At 46.3% G+C, this 13,391-nt stretch overlaps 1 pseudogene; it reads right to left on the bottom strand.

Annotated features, from left to right (window-relative positions):
- Positions 1-10,685: 10,685 nt before the first annotated feature.
- On the bottom strand, positions 10,686-13,045 carry LOC146668131 (uncharacterized; annotated as a pseudogene).
- Between the last annotated feature and the right edge of the window lie 346 nt (positions 13,046-13,391).

Genomic DNA, 13,391 nt, shown 5'->3' with positions numbered 1-13,391 from the left:
CTCGTGATATTTCATGAAATAACGCGAGATTTCAAAAAGGGTTAACCCTAACCCTCCTACATGGAGTGAAATTTTTTTCCCACTCAAATGTAAAACCATTTATTTTATTTTATTAAGCGTCTTACAATTTTAAGTCATATCTGTTCTTTGTGTTTCACTTATATTAATATATTTTATATGTATATTTTGTTATTAATTAAATATACATATGCTGCCTGTGGCATAATTTATTATCAGTTATTTCATCTTAATTCATGTTTATACTTACACATGACTAATAATTATACTTAACTAAGGTCATTAAACTCAGTTGCCTGTTCATGCAACTTCCCATATGTTACCCATATGGTGCCCATAGAACATAGCCCATCTGGGCTGGCTCAGGTGGGTCCTACCTGGCTAACCCAGGTGGGTCCCAGATTGGATGCCCATTGTAAGCCCATCCCCACTTGGAACCCCCATAGCCCATGTGGGGCCCACATACTGGTGTTTACTGGGTTGGGGTTAAAGCAACTCCACGTTGACTGAACTAATTGTTATCAGCCTTTCTGAAACCGAATATTCTGAGTTGGACAGTTCGGGGTTACTCAACCCCGAGTATCGTTTTTCACTCTGAGTTTTCTAAACCGGCTTCCTGAAATAGGGCTCTGGTGTCTTGACAATGTGTTGCTCTGGGACCTTTTCAGCATCTCCATGGGCTAGGATCTCATCCATGAATTTCTTATAGTCCATGTAGTACTACTTGTTCTTCTTGAGCCTTTTTTCTAAACATTTGAGACGATGAATAGCACATGCCTTGTTGTTCAGCAGGTTAGGCCTTTCACTCTTGAATGGGAGTGGCATCTCAAAATGACCATCCTCCTTGTGCCTAATGGCAGTCTTATCTTTGTTAAAAATTTGAGATCTTCTTGAGAGACCTTTGTATCTTCTGCTGTTTCTCAACAAAGTCAGACTCCAACATCTTTAGGACCTCTGTGGAAGAGATCATTTCCTTTATTTGAGTTATGTAGACATAGTGAACCTTGTTGGTGAGGTTTGAAGAGGGCTGAATGTCAGGCACCACTTCCTTCACAATGACTTGGTGACTTACTTCGAAGGCATGTCCATAATCGAGACATGGATTTCCATAACCCACAATACTCCATCCCAGATCAGTTCTTTGTGCGAACGGCTGATTTTCCTTTCCAGACACAACCTCACAAGAAACAAGTGCTTGGGGGCAGTTTTACCCAATCAGCAGACCAACATCACAGCTTTGAAGTGGAGCGATCTCACTTGCAATGCATTTGAGATGAGGCCATGTCTGAATGTGATCTCGGTTTGCAGGTATACAATCTCTGGCATATGTTACTGGTAGGGAAATGGTCTTGAGTAGCACCCTCTGACTTGTAGACCTGAGAGCTTGCAACAGGACACAACTGTGTTTCTTGAAGACATGGTAGTGAACTTTAGCTGAGTCGATTCACCTTTGATATGCAGAGCTTGTGCAGTTTCTTCAAGAATAAAGGTTGTATCGCTCTGTGTATCAAGGAGTGCGTATGTAACCGGTTTCTGCTTCATCCCGCTGCAACAGTTCGGCCCAAACAGACTCCTCGACTCTGCGTTGTGTAGTGTTTTTAAAAAGACAAGGAGTCTCTGATCGTTCGTTGCCACTTTATTTCCTGAATTGAAACAACGGTGTATTATCAGTGCACAGGCTCGCCATACACCACTCCGCACAGCACACTCTCGTATGGCTACGGCAGACTGGCAGTGATTACTGCAGCAATATTACAATTTTTAGTATACAATAAAATAACAGCAACAACAAATGATGTACCTGAATGGAAACAACGGTGTATTATCAGTGCACAGGCTCGCCATACACCACTCCGCACAGCACACTACGGCAGAACATCTCATTAGCATTCCGCTTTAGCATACAGTTTCACACATTAATAAACAAATGAAAAGTACATAAAACTGGTGTTGGACATGTGTCCACTAAGCACTTATTACACTCGGTGCTCGTCAGCTAATCAAACATGTTTATGTGTCTGTACTACTTAGCTATATCGTGTGCGGAACAATACAACTCACCTCTCGTATGGCTACGGCAGACTGGCAGCGATTACTGCAGCCAGCCTCACCTAACCAGCCACACCGAGAGGGGGGCGCTGTTTCCCCATTACACTGATATTTGTGGCAAGTGGAATAATACCACATAAACACTGTTACATTCCCCCCCTGCTGAATTCCACTTGCACACTCAAATAAACAAACACCACAAACAAACAAAAAACACCCTTAAAAAAAAAATCAGGTACACCACAGTCACCATAACACAAACAGAGGACAAAAACCCAATAATCCTCAAAAAAAAAGAACAAGATAAAAAAAAAAATCCAATAGCTAATCCACAGCTATCAGCATGTGATAAATCTGTTCAGTAATACCAGGTCGTACAGTCACAAAGAAAATTCAGTCAGAGGACTATCCCCAAAGGAAGTAGAAGAAGAAGTTGGCCAGACCCCTTCCAAAAAAGAACAAAATATGCCAGTTACATATTTCATCACATCATAACTGTACGCCACTCCGACACAGAAAAATCAACGACAAATAATCAGTTTCAATTCTAAAGATCAAAGTCCCACTTCAACAACAATAGAATCAACTCACAGTTATCAACAATATTTAAACTTTAACAGGTCTCTGATGCATCATTTCAATCAACCTGGAAACAGGCTTAAGTAACCGTCCCACTCTCGATCTAGCACGGGTCCCCACCATCCTGCTAACATCAATCGGGTCTGCGTTGGGTGGAACAACTGTGGTTGAGACATGACCCTCAATCGTAGCTTCATTGTCCTGGTCACTGTCAGTAATGGCTGCCAACTCCGAAACAGAGGAGGCTGCAACTGGGGCCACAGACATAAGCAGGTCAGAATGTTGACCACCAGAGGTGGCATCTACCTGCTCCTTAGTGTCAACAAGGGGGACACTGGTACAGGCAAGCTCTCGATCCACCATGCTGCCTTCTGGTTGAGTAACCTCTGTCATCAGCGAGTCGCTGGACACTGCAGACGGTAAGTCAGACACCCAAGCTCTCGTCCTGTATTCAGCCGTGCCCACTGATGAGTTGCAGACAGCTTCTCCGTCGCATCCAACCATCAGCGAGCCAGACTCAGAAAGCTCATCTCCATCATCCTGAACTGAAACACCACTGAGAGGGAGGAAGTTCACTGGCATTATCAGGTTGCGATGCACAACTTTCACTTCCCCTGTGGAATCATCCATCAGCTTAAAGGTGTGACTCTCATCATTTTTGTCAAAAACTGTATAGACAACACTCTCCCAGCGATCAGCAAGTTTTCTTTTGCCACGTCCCTTTTTGTTGGCCAAAAGGACGTGATCACCAATCGCTACTGGGGCTCCCCGCACTTTCCGGTTGTAGAGGTCCGTGTGATGCTTCAAATTTTTGCGTGCCACCTCCTGCGCCAAATCCATGGCCTCTTTGAGGTCCCTCCTCAATGTCTGGACATATCGATCATAGTTCATGAGGTCTTGGTGCTCAATAACAGAGCCAAAGATCACATCAATCGGCAGTCTTGGCACTCTGCCAAACATCAGCAGAAATGGCGCATAGCCAGTTGTCTCATGGACTGTGCAGTTATAGGCGAATGTGAGAGCTTTCAGTGCCTCAGGCCACCTTTGCTTGGCTCTTGGGGGTAATGCACGAATCATGTTGCCCAAGGTACGGTTCATCCTCTCGCAGGAGCCATTTCCCATTGGATGGTATGGGGTCGTGTGAGACTTCTGGACACCTGCCACATTCAATAGCTCGGCAATGAGCACACTCTCAAAATTAGCTCCTTGATCCGAGTGAAGGCGTTTCGGAAAGCCGTAGATGCAGAAGTAGTTATGCCAGAGTTGGTGTGCCACCGCCTTAGCAGACTGATTGGGGCATAGAAAGGCCTGAGCCATCTTAGTAAAGTGGTCTGTGACCACAAGCACATTCAGTGATTTGTTCGCCGAATCCTCTGCAGACCAAAAATCTATGCAGACCAGTTCAAGAGGCTCTGATGTTCTGATATTCTCCAAAGGTGCTCTCGCTCAGGCGACTTGCTAACAACACACCTTCTGCAGCACCGTACATACTCTGACACATGTTTGGCCATACCAGGCCAGTAGAATCTATGCCTGGCCAGATAAAGTGTTCGTTGTTGTCCCTGGTGACCGGCTTCATCATGGACGCCTTTCAGTACAGCGAGCCGCAAGGTTGGCAGAACAACATACAGATAAATCTTTGTCTTTGAGACGGGCTTCTTGGAGACTCGATACAGCACACCATCCCTCACAGTTAACTTGTCCCAAGCCCTTAGAAATCTCTTCGTATCAACCGGTTCACTTGCCCGCTCCCTCCTCGAGGGTCTCCGTCCCCTTTCCACATAGGAGATCACTCTGCACAGCACATCATCACGCCGCTGGTGTCCCACTAGGTCATCACGCAAGAAGGGTTCAGAGTCAGACTGGTTTGGCGTAAGCACAGTCTGAGAGCATTGGGGCAGAAGGAGAGCATGTGGCCACACCCTGGACTCATGTTCACTATGGGCCTGGAAGACAGCTCCCACCTCAGAAGATATCAGCATTCCTGTCTGTGCAACAGCCGTGCACTGCGAAACAACAGGCTGGTCATTGCTTGAGGCCTTATCAGCTGAGTGAACAGTCCATCTGAAGGCCTCCTGAACCCCACCAGTGGCGACTGCCTCTGCTTCTGCCAGAAGTTCCTTATATGGAACTCTTATCAAACGGTGTGAGGCCCTGGGGTGCACGAAGGGCTCCCTGCTCAGCGCGTCAGCAACCACATTTTTAGGACCAGGAATGTACTTTATGTCAAACTTGAAAGGCGCTAGCTTTGCGATCCACCTCTGCTCACATGCATCCAGTCTTGGCTTAGAAAGCATGTAAGTGAGAGGGTTATTATCCGTCCATACGGTAAACTGATGACCCCTCAACCAGTGATGGAACTTGTCGCACACCGCCCACTTCAATGCAAAGAACTCCAGCCTATGCGCTGGGTACTTGGACTGTGCATGATTGAGTGTCTTACTGGCAAAGGCAACAACACGGCACCAAGGCCACTGCTGGAGGCATCAACAGAGAGCAAAAAGGGCTCCTCAAAATTAGGATGGGCCAGGAGCACTCGATCCAACAAGGCCTGCTTCAGCTCATTGAAAGCTGCCCTGCATTCATCCGTCCAGTCCTCCTCACACAGCTTTGTACGCACCAGCCGGTGCTTTCGCCGTGAACCACAAGGGACTTTATCCCCAGATGTCAGCCGAAACAGAGGTTTTGCGATGGATGAGCAGTTCTCAATAAATTGTTGGTAGAACATTACCATCCCCAAAAATGAGCGGACCTTCTGTTGGGATGGGACACTCGAACCCTCTTCCATAAGGTCTGCCTCTGCAAGGGATGTAATGGATGCTATTTTGTCAGGGTCTGACTGTATCCCATCAGCATTTACAATGTGCCCCAGGAATTTCACAGACTGTCTCAGAAAATGGCACTTCTTTGGAGCCAACTTAAGGTTGTGAACCTGGAGTCTCTGGAACACCATATGCAAGCGCTCCAGTGCCAATTCTTCTGTCGGGGCAAAAACCAGAACATCGTCAAGATAACACAGCACACTGAGGAAGTTCTGATCCCCAAAAATGCCTAGCATCATCCTCATGAAGGTGGCCGGACTGTTGCACAGTCCTTGTGGCATACGATTATATTCGTACAACCCAAATGGAGACGTAAATGCCGTGTACTTACGGTCCTCCTCATGCACCTCCACATTATAATAACCCGAAGTCAAGTCCATTGTGGAGAACAATCCGTTCCCTCCCAAAGCAGCCAGTGCGTCAGTCGGATGCGGGAGTGGGTGAACATCTTTGACAGTTCTAGCATTAAGCCAGCGAAAGTCGTTACAGATTCTCAACTCACCGGACTAGTTCCAAACTAAGACCAGGGGTGATGCAAACTCACTGCAAGACTTCCGAATTATTTCCTGTTCCTCCATGTCATTCAAAGCCTGTCTTAGTTTTTCATAATGAGTCGGCGGCACACGTCGGCATGGCAACCGGAATGGCTTGTCGTCCACAACTCGAATTCGATGTAGGCAGCCTTGCCACAATCCAGCTTGTCTCTCGAGAAGATAGACTCAAACTGGGCTATGAGGCCAACCAGTTTTTCTTTGCCAGCCAGCGAAACTGCACATGAATCAATGTCGATATCAGACAGCCCCAGATTTTGCAGCACTGCATGTAGGGGGCTACAACCACTTGTCACCTCCTGTGAGGGTGAAACATCTGGCAAAGTGGAAACATCAGTGACTAGACTCTGCTCATCATGGCACCAAGCTGAGCCATTAGACCGTTGCATGTTCTGTTGCAAGTAGGAGCCAGTGGGGCTGAAGTTCTCCACTGCTGTACAGGGGGACACGTCAGCCAACTTCATGTTCCGTTTCAGTGTTATCGGCTTGTCAAAGGGGTTCAGCACTTTCACAGGGAGCCACCCATCACTGTTTAGATGCGCTACAGTTCTCCCAACCATAACTGACCTCGGTCCAGACTTTGACCCGGTGGGCTCTACAACGACAGCACTGCCCACTTCCCCATTATTCATTAGCTGCAGCCTGCCCCAAACAAGGTGTTCTGTCAAAGGCTCTAATGTTACAGCTCTCTTTAGCTTGACAGTTCTGATCTTATCACCAACATGCCCTGGGGCCACCACTCCTGACATTGAACTCAGCAGATTTTTATTAAGCTGTTCTTCCGCACTCAGAGTCTTGCTGCATTCCTCTCCTAAATGTCCCTCTTCCCTCAGGTGATTACCCAGATACCTCATTAGGTTACTGCCCAAAATGAGGTCCTCACTCTGCCCTGCAATCACCAACATTGGCACAACAACTTTACAGCCATATATCTCCACTGTAATGTCACACACACCTGATGGAACTGTCCTCGAACCACCACAGCCAATCAGGACGACATCCGTGGGTTGCAAGGTGGGGGTCTGCAGCACTGCATGATGTAATAGTTGGGGCATCATATTGGTGCTGAGGGTGCAGGCCATAGAGCCACTGTCAAGCATGGCTTTAACAGACACTTTGCCACCCAGGGTCACATTTTCATAGAACAGCTCATCATGCTGTTTTAGTCTGTGTGTGTTCTGAAGAATGGGTCTCCGGCCTAGCTGGCGCTCCTCACAAACAGTGTGTAATACAGATTCTAAATCATCAAAATCATCCTCTTTGGGGGCGATTTCAGGCCTAACACTTGCCCCCTCCACATGTAGGCCATCTAGTTTCCCAGCTGCTGGGTGGCTGATTCAGGACCCCTCACTCTGACAGACACGGCCCTGGGGCATTGAGCCCGTGTGTGGTCGCCAGCATGGCAGATGAAACATAGCTGATGGGCTCTACAGTGGTGATATGTAGAATGTTCAGTGTCAACACAAATCACGCAAGGCACAATTTTGTGTGTTTGGTTCCGGGGAACCCTTACATCATCTTTAGCAGGCAGCTTTGCTTGTCGAAGCTGTCCCTCCAGGACTTTCTCTAACAGGGCTATCACATGATCAAGACGATCAGTAGGTGGTTTTGCATGAAGGTCGGTAAGTGATGCTGAGGTAGAGGTTGGTGATGGTGTAATACACTTACTGTTGCCTGTCGCCTGCTGCACATTAGGACTCACCTCCTGTTGCTGAAAACTCAAGGCTGTCATGGCTTGCTGTGTGGCAGGCAGGATGAGCACCCAAAATGCAAACTCACGGACTCAGGGGATAAACTCAAAATCACAGCTTTAATGCTGGAAGGCAGATCACAGGAAATACAAAACTTAAACTGGGAACAATAAACTAACACTCGGAGAGAGACACAGGGAAATCCACGCAGCATGAGGGAGAACGCGACACAGAACTGAGGGAGACGCAGACATAAATACACCGAGGGTTAACGAGGGAAGTGGGAGCACATGGGGAACACAGGTGACACTGATAATCATAACGAGACAGGGCGGGGTGAACATAACATGACGTATACAGGTGCGGGAGTCCCAAAGTAAAACAGGAAGTACAGAGGTTCAAACAGGAGGAGAGAGAGCACGGGGAGAACACAGACATAACGGGCTGGGGAAAACAGAATAAAACACAAGGAGAGACGAGGGCTCACAGATACACAGGGGCACACAGGAGGTAATCAAATAAGGATCATCATAACTAAATAATCCTAGGAACCAAGGCATGACTAGGGAATGAAATACAAAACATACAAAAACTGAGAATACTGGGCCCACATGGCCCGGGACCATGACAAAGGCACTGACTGCACTAAACTGAGGGGTGCACTTCCGGTCCTTGCCATGCTCCAGCAATTTCTCGTGCACATCAGCAACCGTCCACTGCTGCAGGGGCTTGCACTTGAAAATAAGAGACAGTTCTGAGTCTGGACAGTGGCGGATAAACATAGCAGTCAGCTCTTTTGTCAGATATGCAAAGGACTTATTTTGTCTCTTCAGACAGTCTTCAGTCACCTCCATGGCTCTGTTCAACCTGAGCCAGTAATCAAACGGTGTTTCACCTGAGTTGGGTAGTGTTGCATAAAAATCAGCTAAAGGCATGCTTGAACAGGCAGTGTCACTGAAGTGCTGCTTTAAGATCTCAAAAATGGGCTCTGGGCCCCTCTCAAGACACACCGATGGCTTACTACGTATGCCCACCTTGACTATTTCTCGTGCCCTCCCCAGCAGTTTACTTAGCACATCATCAGCTTGTTCAGCAACTGGTACCCCTCTTCTCTTAAAAAAAGTCATCATCATTTCCTCCCATTCCTGAACACTGCATGTATCACAGCCATCCCCTCTAAAACACACAGGTTCTTTAACATCAGACTTTACAATCACATTCAATAGTGAGGGTTCAGATAACACATTGGCAGACCCAACAACACTGTTTCCCACTCCAGAGCCCAACCGAGATTCAAGACAAGAGGCAATGCTTTCCCCAATAGAAAACCCAATTTGCGTTGCAATCTCTGCATAAAGGTTCTCTTTTGTGGGACTGGTTTCTGATCTAGTATTTTGTAGATCATCACAGTTCCCAACAATAGGGTTTTCATTTAACTCAGCAAGGACAGGCTTAGGTGTGGAGGAAACTGGGGCTGTCAGCAACCTTGATCTGCCTCTGCCATATGAATGCAGAGGGGTAAAACCAACTGCCCCCCTTCCCCTGCCAAAACTGGGAAAATCTGCCATGGCTCAGCAATGTGTCCCTCCCTTTTTTTTTTTCTTTTTTTTTTTGTAACTCTCCAAAACAAAGAAAGCACAGAGCCCCGCCCCGATGTCTCTAAAGAACGCAGAAAATGGCGGGACTAAGAAAAGCCAGTCTCCCGCGACTTTTCCACCTTCCAGGAAGTAGACGGCCCCCGTTGCGGTCGCAGGATAGCAGGAGCTGGGGTCACGGCACCAGTGTAACCGGTTTCTGCTTCATCCCGCTGCAACAGTTCGGCCCAAACAGACTCCTCGACTCTGCGTTGTGTAGTGTTTTTAAAAAGACAAGGAGTCTCTGATCGATCGTTGCCACTTTATTTCCTGAATGGAAACAACGGTGTATTATCAGTGCACAGGCTCGCCATACACCACTCCGCACAGCACACTCTCGTATGGCTACGGCAGACTGGCAGCGATTACTGCAGCCAGCCTCACCTAACCAGCCACACCAAAAGGGGGGGCGCTGTTTCCCCATTACACTGATATTTGTGGCAAGTGGAATAATACCACATAAACACTGTTACACGTACACAAGAATTTCATGCTCTGGCTCACCTTTGGTTGAAACCCATACTGGAATAATGGAAGATGTGTGAGTGTTGTCAACATTCTGTGTGACTCTGTTAGAAGTTGCTTCACTTGTTGTTGGTGTGACACTGTCGTCTTGTGAGACGTCTGAGTTCATTTGTCTTGTCCTGTCACTGTTCTTGCTTTGATTTCTCCTTGTTCTCTCTTCCTTAGTACGATTGTCATGAAGACATGTTGGATGCCTTTTATTACATGTGTCACAGGTTTCTCTGCTTTCACAATCCTTGGAGCAATGACCAGATTTCAGATAGCCAAAACATAACTTTTTGTCTTGAGCAAACTTTAGTTTCTAGAATGCTCTCACTTTTGAACCTTCTACACTTAAGTAGGCTGTGACCCGACCTTTCACAGTACACACAACTAGCACTAACAGTTCTTTCATTTGAGTTAATTGCTAGCACCTTTGCTACATTGCTTCTGTTCCCCTTCAATTTCACTTGGCTTGAGAGCAAAGAGAGATGTTATAGGATTACAGGCACTTCAAACCCCTTCATTTGCAACATGGCTGTCTTGCAGCAGCAAAGGAAGTCAGCAAATGCTTGAAGTTCCATACTGCCTTTAGAGCTTATCTTAGGCCATGTGCCAAGTTTGTATCTGAAGGCCTTGGCTACGAGGAAGGGATTCCCATACCTCTCTTTGAGAACTGCCCATGCTGCATAGTATGCAGCCTCTGTGCCAAGTGGGAAGTAGCCTTCTATTGCCTTACTTGCACGTCCACTTACATATTTTCTCAGGTAATAAGTCTTCTCTTCAACTGGTATATTTTTCCTGTCGATCAGAGTCTGAAAGGAAATTTTCCAATCATTATATCTGATAGGATTGCCACTGAATATTGTTGGCTCTGGTACCAGAAGATGACTTGCATTAAGAGACACTGCAAATGCTTTAACCAGATCTTCTGTGTTCACCTTTCGTTGCGGTGGCGAGGAACACCGTTTGATATGCTGGTCATTTTTTCAGACTTGACTTCATTTTTCTTCTCAGATCTGTGGTGAAGTAGGTTGTATATTTCTTCATCTGAACATTCACTTTATTCATACACCTGCTGTCGAGCCTTTGCTGCAATCAGCTTTTTTACAGTAACAAGTCGTTCTACTTCTAGAGCCTTTTGTCTTTGTGCTATTTCTGCTTCTTGTCTTTCAGTTTTCTTCATATGGATATCTTGTTCAAGCAGAACTTGCAGAGCAGCCTCATTTGCTGTAACTTCAGCAGCTGCATCTTGTCTTTTAGCTGAGAGCCTGCTGGAGTGTCTGGAGGAAACCCTTGAATGAGAAGAGAGGTTAGTGTGGTGTGACTTGACACTCATCCTGTCTGAGGCTAACTTAGGCATAGACTCAGTCTCCTTCCATTGTTCATCCCTACTTTCTACATCTGAGGCTACTGACTTAGGTAAAGACTCAGTATCCTTCCAATGTTCTTCATCTCTTTGAACCTCCACTCTACTTGGGCTTGGGCACTTTCTTACAGATTCAACAATTGTCTTTGTTATGGCTTCACACATATCCATCCTCCATCTTGTGTCATTATCTGGAAATTCAATACGTCTCAACTCAACCATTCACAACCTTAGAAGCACTCAGAACCTTGGAAACATGTTCTTGTAGCAGATCCTTTGAGCACTGACCATCTATAGCTCCTTTGGCATCCTTAATGACAACGTTGACACTGCAGGTCTTAATGCTCAATTCCGATTTTTTGTCTGCTTGTTCACACCACAAATAAAATGTGACAGCAAACGCGCTCTAGTATGAACCCTCAAAGCGGCCCACATGCGCAAAAGAAGACATCACACACAATGCGCTCTGTTTAGACCCAGACCAAAACAGTACTGTTTGATTGATGGCCCTTACTATAAAGACTTATTTCTGACTTTACGTTTCCCAATTTTTCTTTAAGTTATAAAGTTATTTTTTTATTTACATATGGCCTAATAATGATCCTAATTGCTGTTTTAGAGAGGAGATTGTCATGAACCGAAGTTCCACGCACAAGCTGGACCCAGGAGCAGAACACACACACAGTGGTACGAGAGAACAAAAAATAAACTTTATTATAACTGAGGGTGTCCCGGGAGGGTAGAAGGGAAAAAACGCACGGAACCAGAGAAACCGAGGGACCGGGAGGCGAGTCGCGCTGGAACGCCGAGAGCGGGACCGTGGGAGGCTGAAACAGAAAAAGGAAAAAGGATTATTGGGGTGCGGGGAAAACGGCAGCATACGAGGGGAGGTAGAGTACGCGTCTTACGATGATAGCGGGGCCGAGGGAACCGGAGGGAGGGGTGAGGGTCCGTGGGGAGAAGCTCCAGAAAGGTCGAGGCGGCTGGGGCTGATCGGGATCCAAATTCCAGACGGGCAGGTGGACAGGCTGGTGGCTCAAACACGCCGAGCTGTGATCTGAGTACACAGGGCAGAGTTAGTGTTAGTTCACACGGATAGGTTTGCATAAGGGCTTTCCCGCAGGCGTTACCGCTGAAGGACGACTACGGACTGGCGTGGAGCAGCAGGCTGGGCAGGATTAAATAGTCCACCTGGTGATCGCCTGGGATGGGATGCAGGTGTGGAGTTAGCAGCCACGCCCACGGGAGTCCCATCAGCACCTCGGACGCCGGGCCGCGGACCATGACAGGAGATTATACAGTACAAATTTCTCCAACGCTGTCTTCCCAACATTTTCACTGGATGGCCAAGAAGCATTCACAATGTCTTCTCGTGCACTTCTCCGGCGCTGATAATTGGCATCTAACTTGTGTCAGTGACGTAAAAGACGGATTTAATGCGACATGACCGTTCAAACAGCAGTCGCTTTCTAAAACATCAGATATGTATCGGATTCAGTACCACATACAAAAGTGACCCAGATTGGATTTGAAAATATCGGATTTGTGCTGTTCACACTGTCATACCATGATAGGATATGGGTCGCATAGGTTCAAAAAAGTCAGATTTGATGCGCTTTTGCCTGCAGTGTGAATGTAGCCTATGTGCTTATCGTACAGTTCTTTGCCCTTTTCCGTCAACGTACGGACTCGTTGGCTCTGTCGTGCTCTTTGTGATAGTAGAAACATCATCAGCTGTGCCTTCAACTGCTTGTAGTTGCTCATCTGCAGAAAATTGTTCCACATCACCCTTTTCACTGATTTCTGGATTAGTCTCAAACTCTGCCATTGTTGGAGGGTTTTTTTTTTTTTTAAAATTTGTATACTTAGCCTTAATGTAAACGTTAATGCAGCATCTTAAATTTGATTTGGTAGTTGAGGAGCAAATGAATATTAATCTCAGCTTACTGTTACAACTTTAAAGCACAGTAATTACTGTTACTTTTTAAACATCACTTAACATGTATACTTAAGTCACCTTAGCTATAAGTCACCATTACATATCTTGTCCAAGCCAGTAATACTGTTTCTTACAGCAACTGCTGAAACCCACCATATGCACAATGCACAGGTTACTCATCACACATTAATTTAACACCGTATGAATACCAGTCACTTAAACAGTAGAAATGTAA

This window comes from Rhamphochromis longiceps, linkage group LG6 (genome assembly GCF_057381845.1).
Source record: "Rhamphochromis longiceps isolate RC_006_pf linkage group LG6, R_longiceps_female_GT1.1, whole genome shotgun sequence".
NCBI lineage: Eukaryota > Metazoa > Chordata > Actinopteri > Cichliformes > Cichlidae > Rhamphochromis > Rhamphochromis longiceps.
Note: the sequence above shows the minus strand (reverse complement) of the source record. Positions and strands in the feature narration are given on the sequence as shown.